Genomic DNA, 24,593 nt, shown 5'->3' with positions numbered 1-24,593 from the left:
GTCTTGTGCTTCTTCATGGTGTCTTTCCCACAAATGTAGTTGATTTAGTTCCTCTGTATTGCATTTGGTTAAGTCCACGTGGATTGTTGGCATTTTGTTGTTGAAAAATTTTGTAAAACACACGTTATTGTCCTTGAAAATTTGTATAGCATGATCTCCAGTGTCATTTCTAAAACCAAGGTTATGTTTTCAACTACTGATATATATTTTTTGTTTTAGGTTTTGCTTCTAATCAACAGTAAATGTAAATGCATTCTTATTTAATGTTTCATCAATTTCAGATTATAGAAGTTGGTTAAAATCTTTAATTTCTTAATCTTTAGTATTAGTGGTTGGCGCTTAAATTTGAATCATAGTCGATTTAAATGGTTTTCCATGACGTTTTTGGTTAGTATCTTAACATAGACATTATTAGGGTAGATCTTCAACTATAAGAGATAGCTGCCAAAAGCTTCTTGCTATGGAGTTAATTTCTATCCATAGTGCCCTAGAGGACAAAACTGAACTGCTGTCTAGGGGTTTGTGGGGACTGTAACCTTTATGGAAGTAGATTGCCTAATATCTAGTCTTTTTCCCATGAAATGGCTGGCGGATTTGAACATTTGGTCATCGGTACAATGCTTCATACACTGCACACTATGGCTCCTTATTCAGTATTTAGCCTAGAGAGAAAAAGATATGTTTGCATGCCAGGACTGCTACTACTTCTTTTCTTAGTTGTCTTTTTAAATTTAAATGATTGACCTCCAAATATTAATACTAAGAGAAACATTTTGCTTGACAATTTTTCCAGCTATTACATATTTCTGAAGATTTAAGCAGAACTAGAAGAAAACCTAAAACATAAATAGCACAACATGCAGATCCCTATTTTCCCCTTAACCATATTGTTGGCATATACTACATGGATGATGCAATTCAAGAGTTCAAATATATTACAAATCACTCTGCAATTTTCACCACAATCAATTTTTGAAATTTTATCTTTTATTTATATTTATTTATTTCAAATCAGATCAATGTACAATGTATTTTAATTAATCATTTTATTGGGTGCACTTACAAATATGACAATCCATTCAATTGTATTAAGCACACTTGTACATATGTTGCCATCAACATTTCCAAAACATTTTCTTTCTACTTGAGCTACTGGTATCGGCTCCTCTTTTTATCTTTCCCTCCCCGACCCTCTCACCCTTGGATATGCTTGATCAATTACATGTTACTGTTATTTCATATCTTACACTGTCCATTATCTCCCTTCACCCATATTTCTGTTATCTGTCCCCCTGGGGTGTGGGCTGCAAACCTACCTTTGTAATGTGCTCACCATTCTCATTCTTCGATTAGCTCTCCAATGTTCCCTGACTTCCTCTGTCATTAGGCTCCATTAATCTAGTTATTATCTTTATCGATTCACCTCCCCTGGAGTTCATATAGTTATAAAAAAAATCAGTGACAGCAAATAAACCACAAATAACTTTTCATCCAAAGGAAAGCAGAAACTAATACACCCTTGAACAAGGTTAAAAATGTTTCTAGTAGGGTGGTAGGAATGGTAAGATGTTAAATTTTAAGCTAAATCTGTTTTCAGTAACCCATTTACATTGTACTCTGCCTGAGACAAAAATATTCACATATCTGGTCAATAGTCTGAGGCAGCAGTGGAAACAGTCTGAATGGGGTCTCAGCAAGTAACTTTTGGACTTTGATTGTCATCCATTGCCTTCTGCAAACTGGCTCCTTAGAATTTAAACTTGAATACAATTCCTTCCTCTGGTCTTGAGTTTATAATTTATCATCTGTTCTGTCATGAACATCACTCTACTTTTCATGCACTCTATTTTTCTAATAGGTTCTAGTATTCATTGCACTGGGTACGCAGACAATATTCTTGATTAAAGAGTTTATTAAGGAACTTAACAGGTTGAAAGACAGTAAGAAATGCTCAGGACTCTGTGTGATCACGAGGTGCTGAAGGGATCAGTTATCAGACATCACTAAACAAAAAATCATATCATTGTGTGCTCACCTCCATGATATCATCACTGAAGAAAAATGGTTGCATAAGCAAATGTGGCAAAGAATGCTGATGGTTCCTGGCTATCAAAAGATATAGTGTCTGGGGTCTAAAGGCTTGAAGGTACACAAGCAGGCCATCTAGCTCAGAACCAACCAAGTCCACATGGAAGAAGCACACTAGCCGGTGCAATCACAAGGTGTCAAAGGGATCAGGTATCAGATATCATCAGGACAAAAAAATCTTACCATAGTGAATGAGGTGAGGAGTGCGGAGTGGAGACCCAAAGCCCATTTGTAGGCCACTGGACACCCCCTTACAGAAGGGTCACGGGGAGGAGATGAGTCCGGGTGCGATGTAGCAACGATGAAAAATACAACTTTCCTCTAGTTCCTAAATGCTTCCTCTCCCCCGCCCTCCCCCCCATCATAATCCCAATTATATCTTGCAAGTCTGGCTAGACCAGAGGATGTACACTGGTACAGATAGGAACTGGAAACATAGGGAATCCAGGGCAGATGATCCCTTTAGGACCAGTGGTGTGAATGGTGATACTGGGAGGGTAGAGGAAGGGCGGATTGGAAAGGGAGAACCAATTACAAGGATCTGCATGTGACCTTCTCCCTGGGGGACAGACAACAGAAAAGTGGGTGAAGGGAGACATGGGACAGGGCAAGATATGACAAAATAATAATTTATAAATTATCAAGGGTTCATGTGGGAGGAGGAGTGGGGAGGGAGGGGAAAAATGAGGAACTGATGCCAGGGGCTTAAGTGGAGAGCAAATGTTTTGAGAATGATGAGGGCAATGAATGAACAAATGCACTTCATACACTTGATGTATATATGAACTGTGATAAGAGTTGTATAAACCCCTAATTTTAAGAAAACAAAGAAAATAAATGCTCAGGACTCAGTTGCTTGTCAGGAAATGTTACAAAGTTCTTTCAGAGTCTGCTAATAATGCCCAAAGGGCATGCTATTCCACCATAAATTTCAACCAGAAGGTATTGAGCTCAAGCCCCATAGTTTGGCAAACCCTGATCCCTAAATTAAGTGCCCAGAGACACTTCACTTCTATATTCACCAACCTGAAGACGCTCAGCTCCACCTGAATGGGTCAGCAAGTCCAACTTCCAAAATTCACTCCACAAGCAAGCTCCTGCTTTTAAACAGCTTTACTTGTTCTATTGGCTAGAAAATTCACATGTGTTTTTTTTCCATGCTCTGGATCCTGTTCTGCATTTCATTATTATGCATGGGGTAGGTATGGATCCTGTGGCATTTTTTTTTTGCAGAATGAAATTCAATTTTACCAGCATCATTTGTTGAACAGATATAACTTTCTAATTAAGTGTTTTGGTCCTTGTCAACAATCAGTTGCCTTCAGGTGAATGTTTTTATTTATGGATTTCCTATCTGTTTCCATTGGTCTATGCATCTAACATTGTACCAGCACCAGGCTGATTTTACTATAGTGCCTTTGTAGTAGGTTTTGAGGTCAGTAGTTCAAGTCAGTCCTTCTTTAGAATGTTTCTGTCAGTTTGTCATACTGTAGTGGCTGGTAGGTTGCTTTGATGCTGGAAGCTATGCCTCCAGTATTTCAGCACCAATAGGGTCACCCAAAGTGAACAGGTTCATCAAAGCCTCCCGACTAAGACAACAACGTAGGAATCAGCTGCAAATGTCAGCGGAAGTAGCCACTAAAAGCTTTATGCACACTTTCAAAGCACTGTCAGATACTGAAGGCCTAATGAATACACAGAGAACCTTGCCAGAAAGAGTGCCAGGGTATGGAGCCCTCCAGTTGGAGGGCGCTTGAATGTGACTGAAGACCACCCAACAATGGTTGCAGCAGAATTGTAACAAGGAGTTGCCAGAGACTCAGGCTGGACTCAGGAGAGGCTGTGTAACAAGGGATATGATGTATAATTATATAGATTATAGATAATTTATAATATGTAGTATAATTATAATTATATCATACAAAATAATATATAAATAATCTATAGTATAATATAAAATTATATATCATAATTCATAATTAGATGCATCTTGGCTGAAAGCAGAGTATATCAGAAACATGTTGAATTGTTTTCCTTGACTCTGCCAAGCCACTCAACTGTGTGGATTACAACAATCTTTGGGTAAGCTTGAGCAGAATGGTAATTCCGGGAAACACTATGCTCATGCAGAACTTGCACATGGATCAAGAAGTAGCTTAGTGAAAGGAACAAGAGAATATTACATGGTGTAAAATCAGGGAAAAAAGTGTGTGTCAGGGTTGGACCTTTTCCAATACTGGCTCAAGCTATATACTGAGCAAATAATCAGAGAAGATGGATTATATGATGAAAAGGTGGCGTCCTGATAGGAGGGCACCTTATATACAAGAGCCTGCAATACACAGATGAGACAACCTTGCTTGGGAAAGTGAGGACTCAAACACTTGCTGATGAAGATTAAAAAAATTGCAGCTGCCAGAATGGTTTACAACTCAAATTAAAGAAGAGTGTAATCTTTACAACTGGATCAATAGGTAACTTCATGAAGGTTGAAGTTGTCAAGGAATTCATGCTTCGAGCCACAAGCAATGCTCACTGAAACAGCAATGAAGAGATCAAAAGCTGAATCATTGCATTAGGGAAATTTGCTTCTCAAGAAGCTCTTCAGAGTATTGACAAGCACGATGTCACTTTGAGGAGTAAGGTGTCGTTCACCCAAGACATGGTATTTTCAATTGCCTCAGATGCATGTGAAACTGGACGTTGAATGAGTAAGACCGTAGAAGAATCGATGCATTTGAATTGTGGTACTGCAGATGAATATTGACAGTCCCATGGACTGCCCAAAGAACAAACAAATCTGTCTTGTAGGAAGTTTACCCAGAGTGCTCCATGAATGCAAGGATGGCAAGAGTTCATCTTCCTTGCTTTGGACTTGTCAGGAGAGACCAGTTCCTAGAGAAGGACATCGTGCTTGGCCAGGTCAAAGGGCAGCAAAAGAGAGCAAGGCCCCAGTGAGATGGGTTTACACAGATGCTGCCACAATGGGCTCAAACAGAAGAAGAATTACAGGAAGGCACAAAACGAGGTCGTGTTTTGTTTCATTGTGCATAGGGATTAGACCCAACTATGGGGTACCTTACAACAAAAACAGCAATATTGCCAAGGGAGAGACCATGATCACGAAGGTGGTTTTCCCAAGGCGAGGCTCATCCATTGCACTCTGGATGTGCTGACCCCTGCGATTTCCCCAGATGTGGGAAACTCCACTGCAGAATGTGTGGTAGTGGGGGACTGCGACCTCCTACTTTGTTCTTCTTTTTGAGAAATTCTTTGCTTCTCCTGGGTCTTTTCCCTCTCTGTATGATGTTGGTAACTGGTTGTTTGTTTGGGTTTGTTTCCCATCTCATTAAAGAAGAAACTTGAGATCTGTATCATCATTTTGTTGTATTTGCAGATTAGTTCGGGTAGTATTGGAGCTCCAGTGGCATCGTAATTACAGGTGGGGCTGCTCGCCTCCAGGTCAGCAGTTAGAACTCACTTGCCACTCCTGGGAAGAAAGATGGAGTCTTCTACCCTTGTAAAGGGGCACAGTCTCAGAAAGTCAGGGGCAGTTCTACCCTGGCCTATAGAATCAGCAATTACTTAATGGCAGTGAGGTTTTTTTCGGTTGGATAGTATTGACATTTTCACAATATTAAGTCTTCCTATGGATAAAAATGGAGCATTTTTTCATTTGTATACATCTGTTTGTTTCCTTGTAATACTGTTTTGTAGTTTTCTTTGTTTGGGATTTTTAATTATTTGGCTTATTTCTAAATATTTCATCTTTTGTTTGGCAATTGTAAATGGTATGCATTTTCAAAGCTCTCTTTACTGGCATATGGGAATCAAATTGATTTTCCTTTTAAATGTTGTTTCTTGCTACTTTAACAAATCCCCCAATGACACCCAATTGTTTTTAAGTGGAACCTTGGAGTGTCTCTGTATGAAATCATATTTCCTGAAAGGAGCAAGGGTTTGCTGTTACTTTGTCGAACTGTATTCCCTTGATTCGTTTCTCTTTTCTACTTCTTTGAGACAACACTTCAGCAAGATCCCGAATAATCATGAGGACAGGCACCCTTTCTCTAGGTCCTGTTTCCAGGGAAAATGTTTTCATTTTTCTCCATTGTAAGTGGTGCTGGACAGTGGATTTTTGTATATGGCCTTATTATGTTGAGGAATTTCCCTTCTATTCCAATTTTATAGAATATTTTAATCAAAAACACGTGTTGGATAGTCTCAAATGCGTTTGCTGCATCTACTGATATACGTGTGTTCTTCCTTCCTTGTTTATGTGGTGAATTACATTGATTGCTTTTGGGATGTTGGATGATCCTTGCATCCATAGTATGAATCTCACACAGTTGTTATGAGTTATTATTATTTTGATATTTTGTTGGATTTGTTTGGCCAGAATGGTGTGTGGGATCTTTGCATCTGTGTTTATTAGGGGCACTGGTCTGTCATTTGTGTCTTCATGGGGTCTTTGCCTCAGTTTGGTATCAAGAGTATACTCACATCATAGAATTAGCTTGGGAGCTTCCTGTTCCTGACTGCATTCTGGAAAAGCCTTTGTGAAATAGGTGACCATTCTTCACTGAATACCAGGCAAAATTGTCCTTTGGAGCCTTCTGGCCCTGGAAATTTTTATCTTGGCAGTGTCTGGATGTTTCTCTGTTTCTTCTTTGGTTATGTGTCTTTTCAGGCTTTCTATATCTGCCCAGGGTTCATTTGGGTAGGTCGCGTATTTCTAAGCATCTGTCCATTTCTTCGAGATTATCAAGCTCGTGGGAGCACAGTCCTTTGAAGTCTTGTGTAATGATTTTCTTTATTATATTGGGATCTGTTGTGGTATCAATCTTTTCATTTCTAATTCTAGACATTTGTAACTTCTCTTTCTTTTCTTTTGTCAACTATGCCATTTGTTTATCCATTTTGTTAATACTTCAAAAGAATCAATTGCTTGTCCTTAATTTTGTCCATTATTTTTCTATATTTCGGTTCATGTGTTTCCGTTGTCGTCTTCATGATATCTTTCCTTCTGCGGTTGCAGAGTTTATGCTGCTGCCCTGGTCCTAGTGACCGGAGGGAGGTATTGTGCTAATGTGCTGGTTTTTTATTGCTCCTCTTTTTTCACGTGCATTTTGAATGCTTTACATTGAACTCTGATAACTGCTTTTGCTGTATCCGAAATGTTTGGGTATGTGTTGTGCTATCACTCTTGATTGTTTCAAGAAATGTCTTTCTTTATTAATTGCAACCCCTTTGTATATATTATTTAGTCATTTTAAGTAGTATGTTTTCCACTTTCCATGTTTATCTTTATGTTCCTTTATATTCCCATTGTTGGTTTTAAGTTTTATAACATTGTCATAGATACAAAAACACAAAAGGATTGTAAGATCTCAATGTTTTTCATTGGTTGAGGAGTGTTTTGTGGCCTGCCATGTGATCTGTTCTACAGTAGTATGATGTACACTGAGACGTACACTGGAGATGCCACTGTTCTGTCATTATGCTGTTGTTTGGTGGCAGTCTAGCTGGTTGATTGTGTTGTTAACTCTTCCAGTCCTTTAATTGGATTTATTTCCTGATGATCTGTCTTTCCTAGAGAGTGGTGTATTTAAGTCTCCTACCCTTATTGGTGATTTTTATTACTATTTTCAACTCTGTGAGAATTTGATTGGTGCATTTTGAGGGTCTCTCATTTGTTAAATATGTGTTTATTTAGGTTATATATTCATAGTTCATTTATTAATAATTATGTAGTATCCATTCTTATTTCTATTATATCATTAACTTGAATTATATTTACCATAAATTAATATTGCCACTTATGGCATTTTATAGTTGCCATTGGCTTTGTGGATTTTTCATCATTCTTTGATTATTAATCTACATTTGCCTTTGAGTTTAGGTGTGTCTCTTATAGGCAGCATATTTTCTGGGTCTTATTTTCTAAACCAGTCTGCTAACTCGGTATTCTTATTGGTGTATGTAATCATTGACATTCAGGGCCATTATTGTTAAATGTGGGTTTGTTGCTGTCACCTTGTTTTTTGTGTGTTTCGCCCCTTCCCCCAACACACACACTTTCCTTGTTTGTTTTTTCTAGAGCTCCTCCACCCTCCCACCTTCATTATTTGCTCCTGAAATCTCCGTTCCCTCCATACCAACCCCACCACCACTCTTTTGGCTCTATGACCTGGCACCTGTTATTATCATTTTGCATTCACCCCTCCTGTGCTTCACAGCTGGAGACCCAACAGAACAAACACAGGAACAAGCAGAATCGCACTAAGGTGGTGAGGTTAGCAAACTAAGAGTATACAGGCAAAACTACAAGTAATGCAGAAGAAGGAAAAGACACGCAACAACATTGGAAAAGCCAGGGAAGAAATGTCTTCCTGCAGCCAGTCAGTAAGAGATCCTTGCACCCAGAAATCCAGAAGAGATTCAGGTCATGTCTATTGGGTGATCAACTGGCTAAGTATGGAGTTGATCCAGCATTATCAAGGTTATAATGGTCTCTGCCTGATAGATAGTAAGGCTGTTTCAGACTCTTGCCTGAGGGTAGAAGTCTGACTGGATCCTTTGCAGACAGGGTTGGGGCTCTCACCCCCCCGCCCCCTCTCAGCCCTTCACAAACTGGGTGTCTATAATTTTTGCTCTGATGATTTTCTCCTGACCATATTCAATTTTTTTGACAACGCTTGTTTTGTTTTCCAAATGCTTTAATTCTCCGTTTGTCTTTCTTATTGAATTTATCCTCGCCTCATCATATGAGAATCAGCATCAACTCAGTGGCAGTGGGTTTGGATTTTTGTTTGTAAGAGGCATACTTTTGTTCTTTATAAGACTCTTGGTTCTCGGGTTTGGTTGGTTTTTATGCAGGTCTTTTGTCTATATCATTGTATTGTGTTCCTATTCTTGACTTTCCTTTGAAGATGACTTTAATTTTTCTCTTAGTTAGTTATAGGATTCACTCATTTTCCTTGATATGGAAGTATTTCACTGTGATATTCCCCATTGTTTTCCTTTGTGGGTTTGTCTTGTTTTTAGTGTTTTTCAGGTTATTAAATAACTATGTTATCCTCTTTCAGGTAGATTTTTCTCTCTTTTTTCCTTTTTTCTTTCTCTGCAATTCCAGTGAAATATCAATTATTCTTTTTGATAAATTTCTACACCATTATTAGGATTACTCCAGATTCCTTTGATTTTTTGTAGATTTTTTTCTCTCCCTCGTCAATTGTATCATACATGATCTTTTTTTGAGTTAGGTTTTCCTTTTTTTCCATTTTATTACTCACTTCTTTAACCATATTGTCGGACTCTTTCACCTTTTTATTTCTTTTCTGGAATTTTATTTGATGTAGGGTTTCAAAATTATTTTCTTCATTAGTTGGAGGTCACTATACACTAGACTCCTGAATTCTATTTCTGGTCATTCCAGGGCCTCTTGTCAGTGTAATACCTTAGGGTTAGGTGTTGTTTGTTTGTTTTTTTTTTTGGTGTGTTTGTGTGCTTGTTTTTATTTTATTTTATTATTTGAGTGTATTGTGATTGGATGCTGCTCCCACAGTGTTGTGGTTCATAATTAATGTCAAGTCCATTTCTGGGTAGTGTTGGTGTAACTTACTGTGTTGACAGGTGTAAGAGAGGATTAATATGAACCAGATAACAACAGGTGGGACAAAGATGAGAAAAGAAGAAAGGGCATTGAGGGGTAATAGGAGATTATAATAAGGGTCAAAAGATGTATTCAAATAATGGAAAATTTAAGAAAGAATAAAAAATGAGTACAGTAAATATATGCTCAAGAGGAGAAGGAGAGAAAGAACGACAGGAATAACGTGTGAGCAATGATGGATTCATAGTAGCGTACGTGCCACTGTGACCAGGAGGTGCTACTATGATGGGTGGTTGTGGAGGCCTGGGAGATGACACATAGATGGGGTCAATGAAGGACACTGCATGGATGGGTAGTGCACATATACGGGGTTGTGGCATCAAAAGCAGGGGTGAGGCTAGACAACACGACAGGCAGGCATGGGTGGGAGCTGAGCAGTGCACAGCAGCTAGGAGAGGGACTGTAGAGCTCAGCACAAAGCCACGTGGCATGTCATGAGAGGATGGGACAGGATGGGGCAGTGCTTGAGGATGGAGCTGGGTGGGATGGCATGTGTAAATGTTTATGGACAGGATTGTATATGGGTTGGGCAGTGCAGTACACAGGCCAAGTAAGCACCTCCTGGATGGATACATCTGTAGTGGGTGCCCAGCAGATGAGCTCCAATCCAAGCGTTCACAGGCAGGCAGGGTCTCTGTACAATGGTTGAAGTGCCTCTACACTAGGCAGCAGGAGCTGTGAGCTATCTGAGAAGTGCCACCAGTGACTGCCAAATGGGAACTGTGATTAGTCAGGAGAGAGTGGTACCAGAAGAAGAAGGAGGTCCTAGCAGGGATTAGGGGGCGATGCAGCAAGTATGTGGAGGGGAGGGGTGCAGGAGTGACCAGAATCTCTGATCAATGGAGCAAAGAAGACAAGGGCGAGGAGGTGGATCCCAGAGATGATGCACTCTGTGTACCAATAGCATCCAGAAGTGTTCGCTGATCTCCACATGTTCAACTTCCCCCCCTTCTGTCATAGTTCTGCTTTCCCCCAAAGCCTCTAGGTTTGAGACTCATCAGTCTACTTACCATTGACGTTGTTCTGCTGGTTTTCAGGGAAACTCTTTCTTACCTCTTGCCTTTTCCCCGGACTCTGTTGAGACATTCCCTCTGTGTTTGGTATATGACAGATACCTTTTCTAGATCCATATTTTAATCGTTTTATTGACATAATTTGCATATCACACAACTCAATGGTGTAAATATATTACCACAATCAATCTTATAATATTTTCCACTGCATATCCATTATTATTATAGCCTCATTTCCCTCACTTTCCCTGGCATAGTCTTAAGAAATTATTAATCTAGTTACTGTTTATTAATGAGACTATTAATCTAGTACATCTATAGACTTACCTATACTGAATTTTGTATAAAATAAATCAAACAAAAATTATCTCAAACACAAAATAAAACAGTAAACTCTCAATCCAAAAGAAAGCAGAAAATAATGAAAAATAGAACAAATTAAAATGGATCAATAAGTGAGACAAATGGTAAGATGTGAACCTAACTATGTCTGCAGTAACCCACTGAAAATGCACTCTTTCTAAGGGCAAGGCTATTCACATCTGGTCAGTGGACAGAGGGCGTTCAATGGAAGCTAAGTCCATGCGGTTTCTCTGAAAATTGATTTTAAGTGTTCACTATCATTGATAGCCTTCTGCAAACTTGTGGCTCATATTTTAAATGCTAATACAGTTATCTGCCTTTGAACATGGATTTTATTATTAATTATCCTTTGGTCACACTCACTGGCGTGCTTCTTCTGTGCAATCTTACCTGACACCTCACTTAAATTACAGCTCATTTTAAGGCAATCTTTTATGTTGCTAGATGCTGTTCTTTTTCATAGCCTGGTACCATCTGCTTACTTCAACACGTTTTGCTATAACACTCATCTCCTCAATGCTCACTTCATGAGGATGTGTTAAATAGGGCCATGTCAGAGCTAATTGTTCTTACATTGGGGCTTACAATTAGGTGCAAGCTCAAAAGCCATTTCTTTGTATATTTCTAGAGTACTTTAGGGGCAGCCTCATCAATTTCTTGAGCAGTAACATAAGTAACATCCATGGGGCATTTGGTAATTTTAATGATATCATAAATCTATAGAAGTTAAAATATTAATGAGAAAAATATTCAGAAAAGCTTTTTAGACTAAAATACATGAAATTATTAAATATTAAAAACTGTTCATTGTTTAAGGAAACAATAAAGGTTGGACACAGCATAAATTACAATAACATTCTTTCATTAAGGTCAAACTATTGTCTGCAGAACTAAGACATGTCATGAAAAGCAAAGATCTTATAAAAATAGCAAATATATTGTAGCCTTAAGTTGCCAATTATTGGGTAACATCCAAAGTAATGGATTTGAGCCAAAGTCCAATGAGTTCCAAATCCATGCCCTTGGGATATCAGGCATCTGCTTATTGTCACATTATGTCATTGAATCCTTAGGACCAAAGCAGTATTACTACCACAGATGCTATCTGTTGCAATATTGTATGGTTTTCATTAAATGTGTACAGTATATAAATCATATGTGTACTCACAGGTTCATAAATATATAGCCATGTGCCATGTGGAAACCAGTCTGTTTATTGAACATTTCTATTTATGTAGAGGATTCAAATGCAACAATGATTGCTAGGACAGGACAGTGGTTCATTCTGTTATACATAGGGCTCTGATGAGTAGGAACTTAATTAATAACACCAAACAGTAAAAGCCATGATGCATTTGTATGTGTGTGTATATATATATATATATCCCCTGGAGACAATGTCCAGTAAATATTGGGATGGCTAATTGCATTGCAAGTTCAGTGGTTCAAACTGACTATCTGCCTTTCAGGAGAAATATGAGACTATTCTGTTCTCATAAAGATTGTAGCCACAGAAACCTTATACACACACATCACAAGACAGATATTTTGTATGGTTTTCATTACATATATCACTGAGCCAAAAACAATTGGTTGACATTCTACCATTTCATGAGGTAGCATAGATCCAAAGCCGAGGTTTTGAAGGAATAACTCCAAGCTAGAAAAAAGGCATTAGTGTAAAACATGGCTCCAGAAATGGATGGAATGCCAATTCAAATATTTCAACAAATTGATGCAGTGCTGGGAAAACTCACTAGCCTATGTTAAGTAATTTGGAAGATGTTTACCCAGTCAGTCAACTAGAAATGCCCCATATTTATGTCTATTCCAAAGAAAGGCAACCCAACAGAGTAAAAAACAAACAAACAACTATACAACAATATCAATACCACATGTAAGTAAATTTTTGCTAAATATAAGTTTTTTAAAAATAATTAAGCAGCATGTACACTGATCAAGGTCAAACACTTCAGCCAGACTCAGAAAAGGAGATGGAACAAGGGCTCTCATATGAATAGTGACTGAAAACAAGAATATCAGAGATAGGTTTCAAACAAGAATATCAGAGATAGGTTTCAAACAAGAATATCAGAGATAGGTTTGCTTGTCCTTTTTTTTTTTTTCACTATCCAAAGGCAAAGACATTCCACTGTGTGAAATTAAAAAAATATAAAACAATGGATAACATTTTGAAAAATGGGACTTCCAAAAATACTTAATTGTGCTCCTGTGGAAGCTGTACATAGACCAAGAGGCAGTTGTTTCCACAGAAAAGGGTGGGTGGGTATTGTGTGGTTTCAAATCAGGAAAGGTATATATAAGGTTTCTACTGTATATACTCATGTATAAGCTGAGGTTTTCAGCACAATTTTTATGCAGTTTTTCTGGCAAATTAGGTGCCTCAACTCATATGTTTTCACCATATTTATTTCATCTGTATGCAAATCAAATAAGTCAAGGGGGTAGAGTATATGAAAAAAATATCATCAGCATGGGCGGAAGGTTCATTAGTGTACAGTGATCTGAAGACGATCCAACCTTGCTCACTGGAAGGGAAAGCACCCGCAGCTACTGCCTTCAATGTGGATTGAACCGCAATGCATGGAACACAAAATCCTCAACACTGCGTCCAGAAACAAGGTCATCGTAACGAAGACAATGTTGGAGCTGTTAAGGATTTCATTTTTCTTGGACTCACAGTCAGTGCTCGCAGAAGTAGCATTTGACAAGTCAAAAACCCTATTTGGAAAATCTGCTGATATGACCTCTTTAAAGTGTTAAAGAACAAAAACATCCCTTTAGTGGCTAAGGCACACTTACCCAGGCCAGGGTGTTTCAGTCGCCTCAGATCCATGTGAAAGATGGACAATGAATAAGGAAGACCAAAGAAGAACCGATGCACACAATTAGAGTGTTAAAGAAGAATATTTCAGGACCCGCTGCCTACCAAGCAAATCTATCGTGGATGTGGCACAGCCAGAATTTTCCTTAGGAAGGAGGATTGCAAAACTTGCATGCTTTATACATATTTTCAGGAGTGACTAGTTCCTTGAAAAGAACATAATTCTCTTTATATAGTTGTTTTGATTTCTAAGCATTTCCACCAGGAGTGTGAGTCTGGTGCATGGAACTAGAACATGGATGGCTGGATTCAGGTGTTATTTTTAATAGACATTTTGAATCTAGTAAAAGGGAACTTGTGGCAGTTCAGGTTTTGTCTTAATTTGACTGGATTATGAGTCTCACCGGTTTGGACTCTCTTTCGATGAGATATAACAATGTAATCATCTCTATAAGATCAGCCATGCTAAGATTGCCAACTGAAAAGAAGTTTCCTCCGGAGTATGGCCTCCTATCAATATAAATGAATGCAGGGGGGACACTTGTTTGCATGTTCTCTGAATCTGCAACTTGTATCTGGCTCATTTATCCCAGCATAGTTCCTCCACATTCTGGGCCTTGTTGGCCTGTCATCTGACTTTGGATTCATGGGCCTCCAGGCCTGTATTTTCCCACCACTCTTGAGCTCATGGACCCACAGCCCAAGGTAGCAGCAGATTCCGTTCTAACCTCGAGGAGCTCGTAGACCTGGATCCTGCCCACACTTGGAACTTGTTCACATTTACAATTAGGTGAGCCATATTCTTTATATAAACTTCTACATCTGTAAACATCACTGGTTTTGCTTCTCTAGAGAGCCCAACCTAAGACAAGTGTTTAAAGATTGTAAATGTTATAAATAACCTATATTAAAGCTAAACATGTTCATAGGAAATGAAATATTCTAATTAGATGAGTGTAGGTAAGGATCATATATCTCACAGGTTACTAAGTGATGATGGTAATGTTCACACTTATTAAACTCCAGGATAGATGATAAGGAAGGGTTCAGAAAGCCCAGTGGCATTCATAGTAACCAATAGAAAAGGCTACTGAAATGACCAGGCAAGGCATATGGAGTGTAACGTCTGGGGAAGGGTGGCTAAAATGTAGCCACCATAATGCTTAAGCTATGTTAATACAATCTAACCATCTTAAACCACTATAGACTGATACAATTAAAGAATAATTGAGATGTAATTTCTATGACTTTTGCAATATGCAACTTCCTTTCTACGTTGGGTTCAGAGACTACATGATCATGGATTTCAACTCCCAGCTTACTCTCATTTTTTTTAACATGGCAGACTCTCAATTATCCAAGCTACAAATTAATTGTGTTGTGAAATACCATGAAAAGTTTGTGCATATGTGCTATACAAATGTAATATATCACCTAATGGACCTATATATGTCTCTTTTTAAAGGATGCAGGTCTTTGCTCATAGTAAAGAAATTAGACTGATACTCCTATAACTCTATTACACAGTTCTTGCAAACAACCATACATATTTTCTTTTCCTTCTTTTTTTAAAAATCTTAATTTAGTAACTGCACTGTCAGAGCAGTGAAATGTAAATAATATTAGCAGCAGTGGTGAATGTTATGTGTTCTGGAGCCTTCACACGGAGGACTTATATTTATGTATACATACATGCAGAGCTTCTTTCTTTCTAATTTATTAAGCAAATGATACCCAGCTTGGCCATTAATGTCAAACAGTACATGTCAAGGATCACTGTGATGTTTTCAGGTGTTATAGAACATGCAGTATGAGAGGAGCTATTTCTTATGAAGACTGCTTTACTTGTACGTATAAGAATCATTGCACATGGTGCTTCAGAAAGGCTTTCCAGGGAACTCATGAAATCCAGCCAATAGTTTAACAACCAGTAAAGGGCATTGAAACTTTTTATGTATAGACATGTATACATGGATATATGTATATCCATGTGTACATGTATATATATATATATATAATTTAAATATGTGAGTGTGTAAATCACTGATATTGATGCCAGACATATATATCCCAACAAAAATATCTCACTGCCATTGAGTTGAATCTAAATATATGTATAAACTTTTCTGATATGTGTTTTGTGTAATGTGTGAACTTAGTAATTTCCTATTCTTTTTAAAATAGAGTTGAATTAACAGGGAATACAATTCCTTTGCCTCTTTATCCTAGAATGTAAAATCATACCCAATTCTTGATTGTTTACTCATCATTTTTCAAGTTATCATGATATTACATGCTCAGAATAAAATAATAGAGGAAGCACCTGGTAACCATACACATGAATCTGATAACTCATATCAAGCCAAACTTTCATATACAAATTTAACACCACAAATCTTCAAAGCTCTCACCCCCTCATTCACAATGATATGATTTTTTGTTCTTTGATGCCTGATACCTGATCCCATGAACACCTCATGATTAGACCGGTGCTTCTTCCATGTGGGCTCTGTTGCTTCTCACATAGATGGCTGCTTGTTTATCTTCAGGCCCTTAAGACCCAAGACACTATATCTTTTGACAGTCACCATCAGCTTTCTTCACCACATTTGCTTATGCACCCACTTTGTCTCCAGCAATCGGTCAGGAAGGTGAGTATCGCAGAATGTCAGGTTAAAAGAACAAAATATAAATATATTTACACATGTGCATGCTTGTATTTAGACCTCTATAAATGCCCTTTGCCTCCTAATTCTTTCCTTTATTTCCATTTACTTTCCTCTTGCCCCACTATTATGCATAGCCTTCATTTGGGTTTCAGTATTTCATCTCAGTTACATTGTCCTTGATCAAGCCCTACCAGGCCTCCTACACCCTTCTCACCATCGATTTGAATCACATGTTGTTCCCTTGTCCCTGGGTTTGTTAACACCCACATACTTTCCCCTACCTCCCCCTCTCCCATATCCCCCTGGAACCATTGGTCTTGTTGTTTTCTTCTCCACATTGTTTATTCAGCCTATCTTATCTAGATAGACCTGCAGAGATAATAATATGCACACAAAAATACAGAGCAAAACAAAGGGACTAAACAAAAACAATAAACCAATGACAAAAAAAGAAAAGCCTGTAAATAGTTCAAGGTCTGTTTGTTGATCTTTAGGATTGCTTTCTGGTTGAGTCTGATGGAGTGACACACCCTGGCCCCAAAGTCTATTTTTGGTATTGCCTCAGGACTTCCATGTTCTGCTCTCCTTGCTGTTCTGCTGCACACACTTAGTGTTTTGCCTCAGTGTGGTAGGGTGAGATCGGGCTCAATTCCCACACTGTGTCTCCAGTGTGGTCTCCTGTAGGGCTATGGGTCACTGGGGGATGCCATGTCTCATAGTGGGGCTGGGCATATCGTCCTCTCTGTGCATTGGCTGCTCTGAGAGCAGGGATTTCATCCTCAAGGCTTGGTTGGCCAGAATGTGCTCCACTCTCTCTTCCTCTGCCTTCATTTGCTCCCATGTGCTCTGATCAGACATGTCCCTCTCCCTGAACTGTAGCTTCAGTGCTGTCCTCTGAAGTGAATTCTTCTGGGGGACGGAGGGGTTGTCCATGTAGTTGGGATTGGGGCCAGCTCCTCAGACCACCCAATTAGTTCCCTGCATATATTTACTTCTGGAAGCGAACTGAAACAGCTTGTCCCCACAGAGAAACTGGAGGCTGGAATCCACAGCCATTCTTAGGGAGAGCAGCCAGACCCTTAAGCATCGGGTGCAAGAGCACTTTTCCAATGTGCCATAGTATTGAATAATGTTTGAGTGGATTCACTAGGATTTTAAGACAATATAGTCTTCTAGACAAAGTATTGATGTAACATTCAGAACTATCAAGAATACATTCTATATCAATAGCTGTAGCAAAGTGGATTTTGGAAAATTAATTAATATTATTTACTTTAGTTTTCCTCTCTATAAAATTGGGAAAGATAGAAAACTGATAGATGACATGTAGATGTTAGATAGAGAGATAGATAGATTATAAGGGTTGGATATTCTATTAAAACCACCAAAGTCTTGATCCAAAATAGATGATCATTAATTTGTAAATAATTTTTAAATCTTGATAAGGGTCAAAGGTTCTTTGATTGAAGAGGGAAAGGGGAACAGAGACGAAGTACAGAAATAGTCTCTGCATTATGTTTATGGCTAAAAATCCTTAGGGTTTTTCCCCAATACACATTTGTCATTTGTTTAATCTTCCTAAGGATTATTGATATTTTTTCATTCACTCATTTAGCACATTTAGTACCTATGATTTAATCATTCAGTATATGTGTCTGAGTACTTCATTCATTCAGTAATTCATTCATTTCTAACAAACTAAGTGACAGGACATTTTCAAAGGGACCAGGCTATGTGCTAAGCAATTAAAATATTAAGACAAATACAAAGGTGCTGTAAGTTTAAATGAAAGTAGCATTGATGCAGCTTCACATATTTTTTCTTGAGATTTGCTTTTTTTTTTCCTTCCATGGTTTCAGTGAATAAAAATGCAAGGACATCACTCCTATTGATCTCTCAGGCTGCTATCTGTTCAATGTAGAGTGGAGGGGCTCCCTCTCAATTTATTTTTTTTAGAACAATTAAAAAATATTATTGAAAGGTCTTTTATGTCTTTGACAAATGGAAGATCTTTTCTTTTCCCCATAATTTAATTTAAATTAATATATTGTATATATTTCACAACTGCTATAGCACAGAAAATATAGAACTATGCAACTATAGAACAAAACAGTCCAGACATTTCTCTTTCCCAATGAGTTTTTCCCTCGTGTATCTGGCCCTAGTATGACACATTTGCTATTTCCAAGAAACCACTATTGACACATTATAATGAACTAAAATAGTACTTTATTATTAACTCTGCTTAATTTTTAACTGATACTTGTTTTATATTTAAAACTCTCATGTGGTATATACCACATCATGTCTTGCATGTTTCCTTGGGCTCCTCACAACAATTATAGTAGCACACTTTCCTGCTGGTCATTTTCACAGTTTTCAGGAGTGTTGTTCATGTTTCTCATATAAATAGGCTAGTCTTCTATACAGGATCCCTTGCTAACTGCAAGGTTGGCAGTTCAAACCTATTAACTGCTCCATAGGAGAAAGATGAGGCTGTCTGCTCCCATAACGAGTTCTCATCTCCAGAACCACTGAACTCCATTGCAGTGAGCTGGTCTTCTACCCCCGCCCCTTCGGTCCTTCTATTGGAATTTGTCTGATACATTTCCTCTAAATAGACTGAGGTTATGGATTTGGGAAAGGATCATCGCAGAGGTAAAGTGGAATTTCCACCACCTTTTATGGAGGACACAGCCTGAGCAAAATGACTTACAACTGCTGATAGTCACTTTGTCCACCAGACTGAGAGACAGTTTATCCAGCTTCCCACAGGATAGTCACTCCTCATCCCCATGTCTATATTCCACTCCCTGGAAGGAATCATAATGGGGAGCCCACACTCCACAAGTGGAGCGTTATGTTCTCCTCGTTTTAGCGTGACTTTTCTACAACACTAAGAATAATTCTTCACATGAGAATTGCTCATTATTCCCTTCTTATTAATATTTTTAATAATTAGTTCATATGAGAGGTACTCCTGGGTATTTATTTTGTAAGTATTGGATAAGAATTCCATACTCTATTTATGATGCTGCTTATGTTGCCTTGAGTTGCTTGCTTTTGACCATTGGCCTCTGTGCCTTTTGACAAAATCTCATTAATTTTTTTGGACTTATTTCCTGACACTGCAAATGTCTCAAGAGTTATATTGAGCTTCCCTGTCTCAGTCTTAGAATCCTAGCTTAGCTAGTCCTCCAATAAACCATATTAATTATTTATTTAAATAGTTTAGAATTATATAACAATATCTGTAAACTATATGTGCTCATTATAATTGGAGTGCCATTTATTTAAAACCCTCTCAGGTGACAGAGAAAAAAAGATGTATGTCCTTGAAAAAAATGATCTTACAAGAATTGATGCAGTATACTTACCTAAGACTATTAAAGTACTGTGGAAGGCCAGAAGAACAAACAAATCTGTATTAAAGAAGTACAGTCAAAAATGCTCCTTAGAAAATAATGATGGCAACGTATATACAAATATTCTTAATATAATTGATGTATGGATTGTTTGTTTTTTTAATCATTTTATTAGGGGCTCATACAACTCATCACAATCCATACATAAATCAATGGTATAAAGCACATTTGGACATTCATTACCTTCATCTTTCTCAAAACATTTGCTCTCCACATAAACCCCTGGTATCATCTCCTCATTTTCCCCATCCCTTCCCCCTCCTCCCTCCCTAATGAACCCTTGATAATTTATAAATTATTATTTTATCATATCTTACACTGTCCAGCATCTGTCTCCACCCACTTTTCTATTGTCTGTCTCCCCGGGAGGAGGTTCTATGTAGATCTTTGTCATTGGTTCCCCCTTTCTACCCTACCTTCCCTCCACCCTCCCAGTATCTCCACTCTCAGTATTGGTCCTGCAGGGATCATCTGTCCTGGATTCTCTGTGTTTCCAGTTCCTATCTGTACCAGTGTATATACTCTGGTCTAGCCGGATTTGTAAGGTAGAATTGGGATCATGATAATGTGTTTGTGCGTGTGTGGAGAGGGGGGGCATTTAGGAACTAGAGGAAAGTTGTATGTTTTATCATTGCTACACCACACCCTGACTGGCTCATCTCCTCCCCACAACCCTTTGGTAAGAGGATGTCATTTCCTACAGAAGGGCTTTGGGTCCCCACTCCGCACTCTCCCCCATTCACAATGATATGATTTTTTGTTCTTTGATGACTGATACCTCATCCCTTTGACATCTCATGATTACACAGGATGATATGTTTCTTCCATGTGGGCTTTGTTGCTTCTGAGCTAGATGGCCGCTTGTTTACCTGTATGGATTGTTATAATAGCTGTAAGAGGCCCCAATAAAATTATCTTTTAATAAAAATAAATAAAAAACAGAATTTTTTTTAAAGTGAGGATGGAAAGACTACATCTCACAGCCTTCAATGTGTCATCAATATAGATCAGCCCCTCAAAATGCAATGGTAAAGAAGCAGGCCAGCAGAAAAGAGGAAGGGCCTCCATTAATGGATTGATGAATTGGCTGCAGCAATAGATCCCAACATAAATTGAGAAGATGGTTCAGGACCAGACAGTATCTGTTTCTGTATGCACGGTCCTGCCAATTGGAACCATTTTTAAGGCTCCAGATAACAATGACATGCTAACTAATGCTCACCCTCACACACATCCATACACATGTATGGTCATTTATGTTATAGTGAGGAGTCCATATTGAGTTAAATAAGCATGAGTTCATCTTAATGTCTAATCAATCAAGTAGAGATCATTCTCACCTTTTCCACTTGCTGATCAGTAAACACCCCTTCCTTCATGTGAAACCCTGGCTCGCATTACTGCCATCTATCTCTTTAGTGGTTTTGTTCCCGTGAAGATATTAGAATTATTATTCCATGTCCTCATGGGAAACATTAATTGACTAGAGGATTATAACTATGAGCACTTTCTTTTTCTTTTGGATTCAGAAACTTTACCCTCAGAGAGATTTCTTCATATGTTTGTAAAATGAGGGTATGCAAAAACATTGCTACTAGGACTCCAGTTTATACGTGCATAGGTTTATTTCAAACAAATGTGTTTAAACCTGTCTCTCCAATCAATGGATATCTACAGACACATTCTCTCCTTTGCAGTTTTAAATGATTCAGCAATTGAAAAGTGCTTTGGTTGCTTTCTGTTTCTGATCATTATAAGTAAATCTGCAATAAACTTTCAGGTGCTAATGTTTATGGGGACAGCACTTAAGCCTTTGACCACTGGGCCTCTTCGAGAAAGATTGTTGAACAACCATTTCAAAGATCATGGATCCACACAGCAAGTCGGTCTCTTTAGATCCTAAGGACATATTCTGAATCTAGTACCAAACATTCCATAAACATCCACATTTCTCTTCAAAAAAAGCAGAAATTGTTTTTACAGTATCATTTATAAAATTTAAATACTCTCTTAAAATCACCCAATAGGAATATATATCCTTGTAGAAGCATATATATACTTCTAGAATACATCCTTGAAACCCAGTGTATCATTACTTTTATCAAAATATCTACTTTTTAACTAATTGGAAGTTGCAAGGAGAAATTTAAAATCCATATTTCAACCGATCTGGAGCAAATGAAGTAAGTCATTTGCTCCTTATTTTTCAGGTGACCTTAGAGCCGTCTTTAGAATCCATAGTGGTTCCAGATGCAGACCAGCATCTCAATATACTTATACAAACAAAATAAACACTAGGTAGTTAGAGTAAGCTAATATAAGTAATATAATACTAACCACACATTCCACATCCTAATGCCTTGCTTTTAAACTTTAAGAAGCCATAGTAGTGCAGTCTGTGAAGCATCTGGCAGCTAATTAAAAAGTCATTCCTTTGAACCCACCAACAACTCTTCTGGGGAAAGTTGAGGCTGTCTGCTTCCATAAGCATTACAATCTTGGCAGCCCGATGGGACATTTATACTCTGACCTATGAGGTCAAACTTATTTTTTAAGAAGTCTGCTATGCGATGCTGGTCAAGTTACTTAGCACCCATACATCTCGAACTGCTACAAAATGTTTACAGCAATAATACATTTCCTAGTGTTATTGTGTGCATTTCATAGAGCACTTAGCATAATACCTGGCTTATAATATGTTAGTTAAAAAAAACTTTGATATAGTAACGATAAAATGGTTGAATATTAACAGGCCATTTTAATGTTTCCTTCACTTTATAAAGTCCTGAAATGTGAGCTGTGGTAAGATCGAGTTGTCTAAATTGGAGGAACTCTAGACTGCCTGATCCCCAGTTACTGCTGCCAATTGCCATTTGTTTCTCCTATCGGCTAGCATAGCATCGATATGGCTGGAGAGGTATCTCTCTAGGGTTAAGGCTCAACAAAGTATTATAACAAGATTGTTAACTAACTGATAATTGCAGTGTCATTTTCAGCTCTACCAGTTCTTGAAATGATGGCTCCAGTTTAATGTTTCATGTATAAATTAATGATATTAGTTTGGTTTAAAGGAACAAAAATAGAAATAAAATTCCTTTGACTACGAAACCATTCAATTCTTAGTGACACATTTGTGATAATCATGTAAACAATGTAATTATCAACCATTATTTTTGTTACCAACTCTCTATTTCAAAATGCACTCACTAATATTTCTAATTGGACATTCTCAAGAGCTCTATGTGCCCCTTTCCTTTTCCTCTACATAATGCAAAAAAGGAAAAACATTTGAGATTTGGTCACATGCTTCCTAAAATCTTTTCATTTTAGGTGCAAATGTCGTTATGCCACCCCTGTTCTTGTGAACAATATTCTTTTCAATAATGTGTCTTTTCCATAAGCCGCTACAACTCCTAGGTCCATTGACAGACTGATGCACCCATGGGAAGCCTGGTATGGCTCTGACAAGTAGGACAGTACCATGAATGTATCCACATTGCTCAGCATTTTAGAGGAAAATGCTTCAGCTTTTTTCAGCAACAATGAGATTGCTTTTCGACAGCAGTCCTGAGTGCATCCACATTGTACCCCGCAGGACAATATTATACTCCAAGCTCTTTGTATGAATATTTCAAGTTGATGAAATGAAAGCTGCTGGCTGAACAGCCTGAAATTTTAACAAAGGCATTTTTTGCTGGTTTTGTTATTCTGCTTCACTTTCTTGTATTAAAAATGTCCACCGACAGGATTTTCTGAAATGAGATTCAAGTTATGAATAATCCCAAATACAAGTTTCTTAGGAAACTGGTTTTTCTCACCGGTTTCTAGTTTAAAAACTTAGTTCAGCCTGTATTTCAGCTATGGATAATGAGGTTTAAGAAATCCAGAGGAAAAAATAAGCTTTCTCAAACAGCAGATGTAATGAAAATTCTGTTTATATAGTAGATGTATAGAACTGGAAGACCATTTCAGCAAGTCCGCAGAGAGCTCTTATGTAACTTCCACTTTAGGTTGAACTTGGCCAACCTTCAGATAAAATTACTAGGATGCTCACTTGTAAAAAATGTAATGACACAAGAGAATAGAATTGAGATAGTTAAGTTTTATTGTGCCAACCTGGCTGATAAACACATCTGGGGTTAATTGAAGGGTGGAGAGATACATGGTTCTGAGAGCCTCGCCTTTCTGGTTCTCGAGTCTCTTGCTTTGTGATGGTCGGACCAGGGTGCCGCTACCTTAGTCAGTTCCTTGTTTCAGCTGGCAAGGCTCACTTCCTGCAAGACATCCCTGAGGAGAAGCCACATGGACCTACCCCGATGCAGCCCTGGGTGCTGGAGCAGCCTTGTGGAGACCCCTGCCAGTGCTGAGATGCTTACATGCTCACTGATTTGGCTTTCCTCCTGCGTAGATGTGTTTTGTGAGATAGAGGAGGACTTTGTGGATTGGTGTTGGACATTAGGGCTAAATGTTGGACTTGTGGGCTTCGGCAGCACTGGGTTGGGATGCTTTCCTAGT

General features: G+C 38.2%; 1 protein-coding gene and 1 pseudogene across 1 annotated transcript in view; both read left to right on the top strand.

The window, feature by feature from the left end:
* CNTN6 (contactin 6) overlaps window positions 1–24,593 on the top strand; it is a 272,495-nt gene that overhangs the window by 112,664 nt on the left and 135,238 nt on the right.
* Window positions 5,185–5,334, top strand: LOC142449383 (U1 spliceosomal RNA; annotated as a pseudogene).

The sequence above is a fragment of the Tenrec ecaudatus genome, chromosome 5 (genome assembly GCF_050624435.1).
Source record: "Tenrec ecaudatus isolate mTenEca1 chromosome 5, mTenEca1.hap1, whole genome shotgun sequence".
Lineage (NCBI taxonomy): Eukaryota > Metazoa > Chordata > Mammalia > Afrosoricida > Tenrecidae > Tenrec > Tenrec ecaudatus.
The sequence above is the reverse complement of the archived record's forward strand: the minus strand, read 5'-3'. Positions and strand labels throughout refer to the sequence as shown.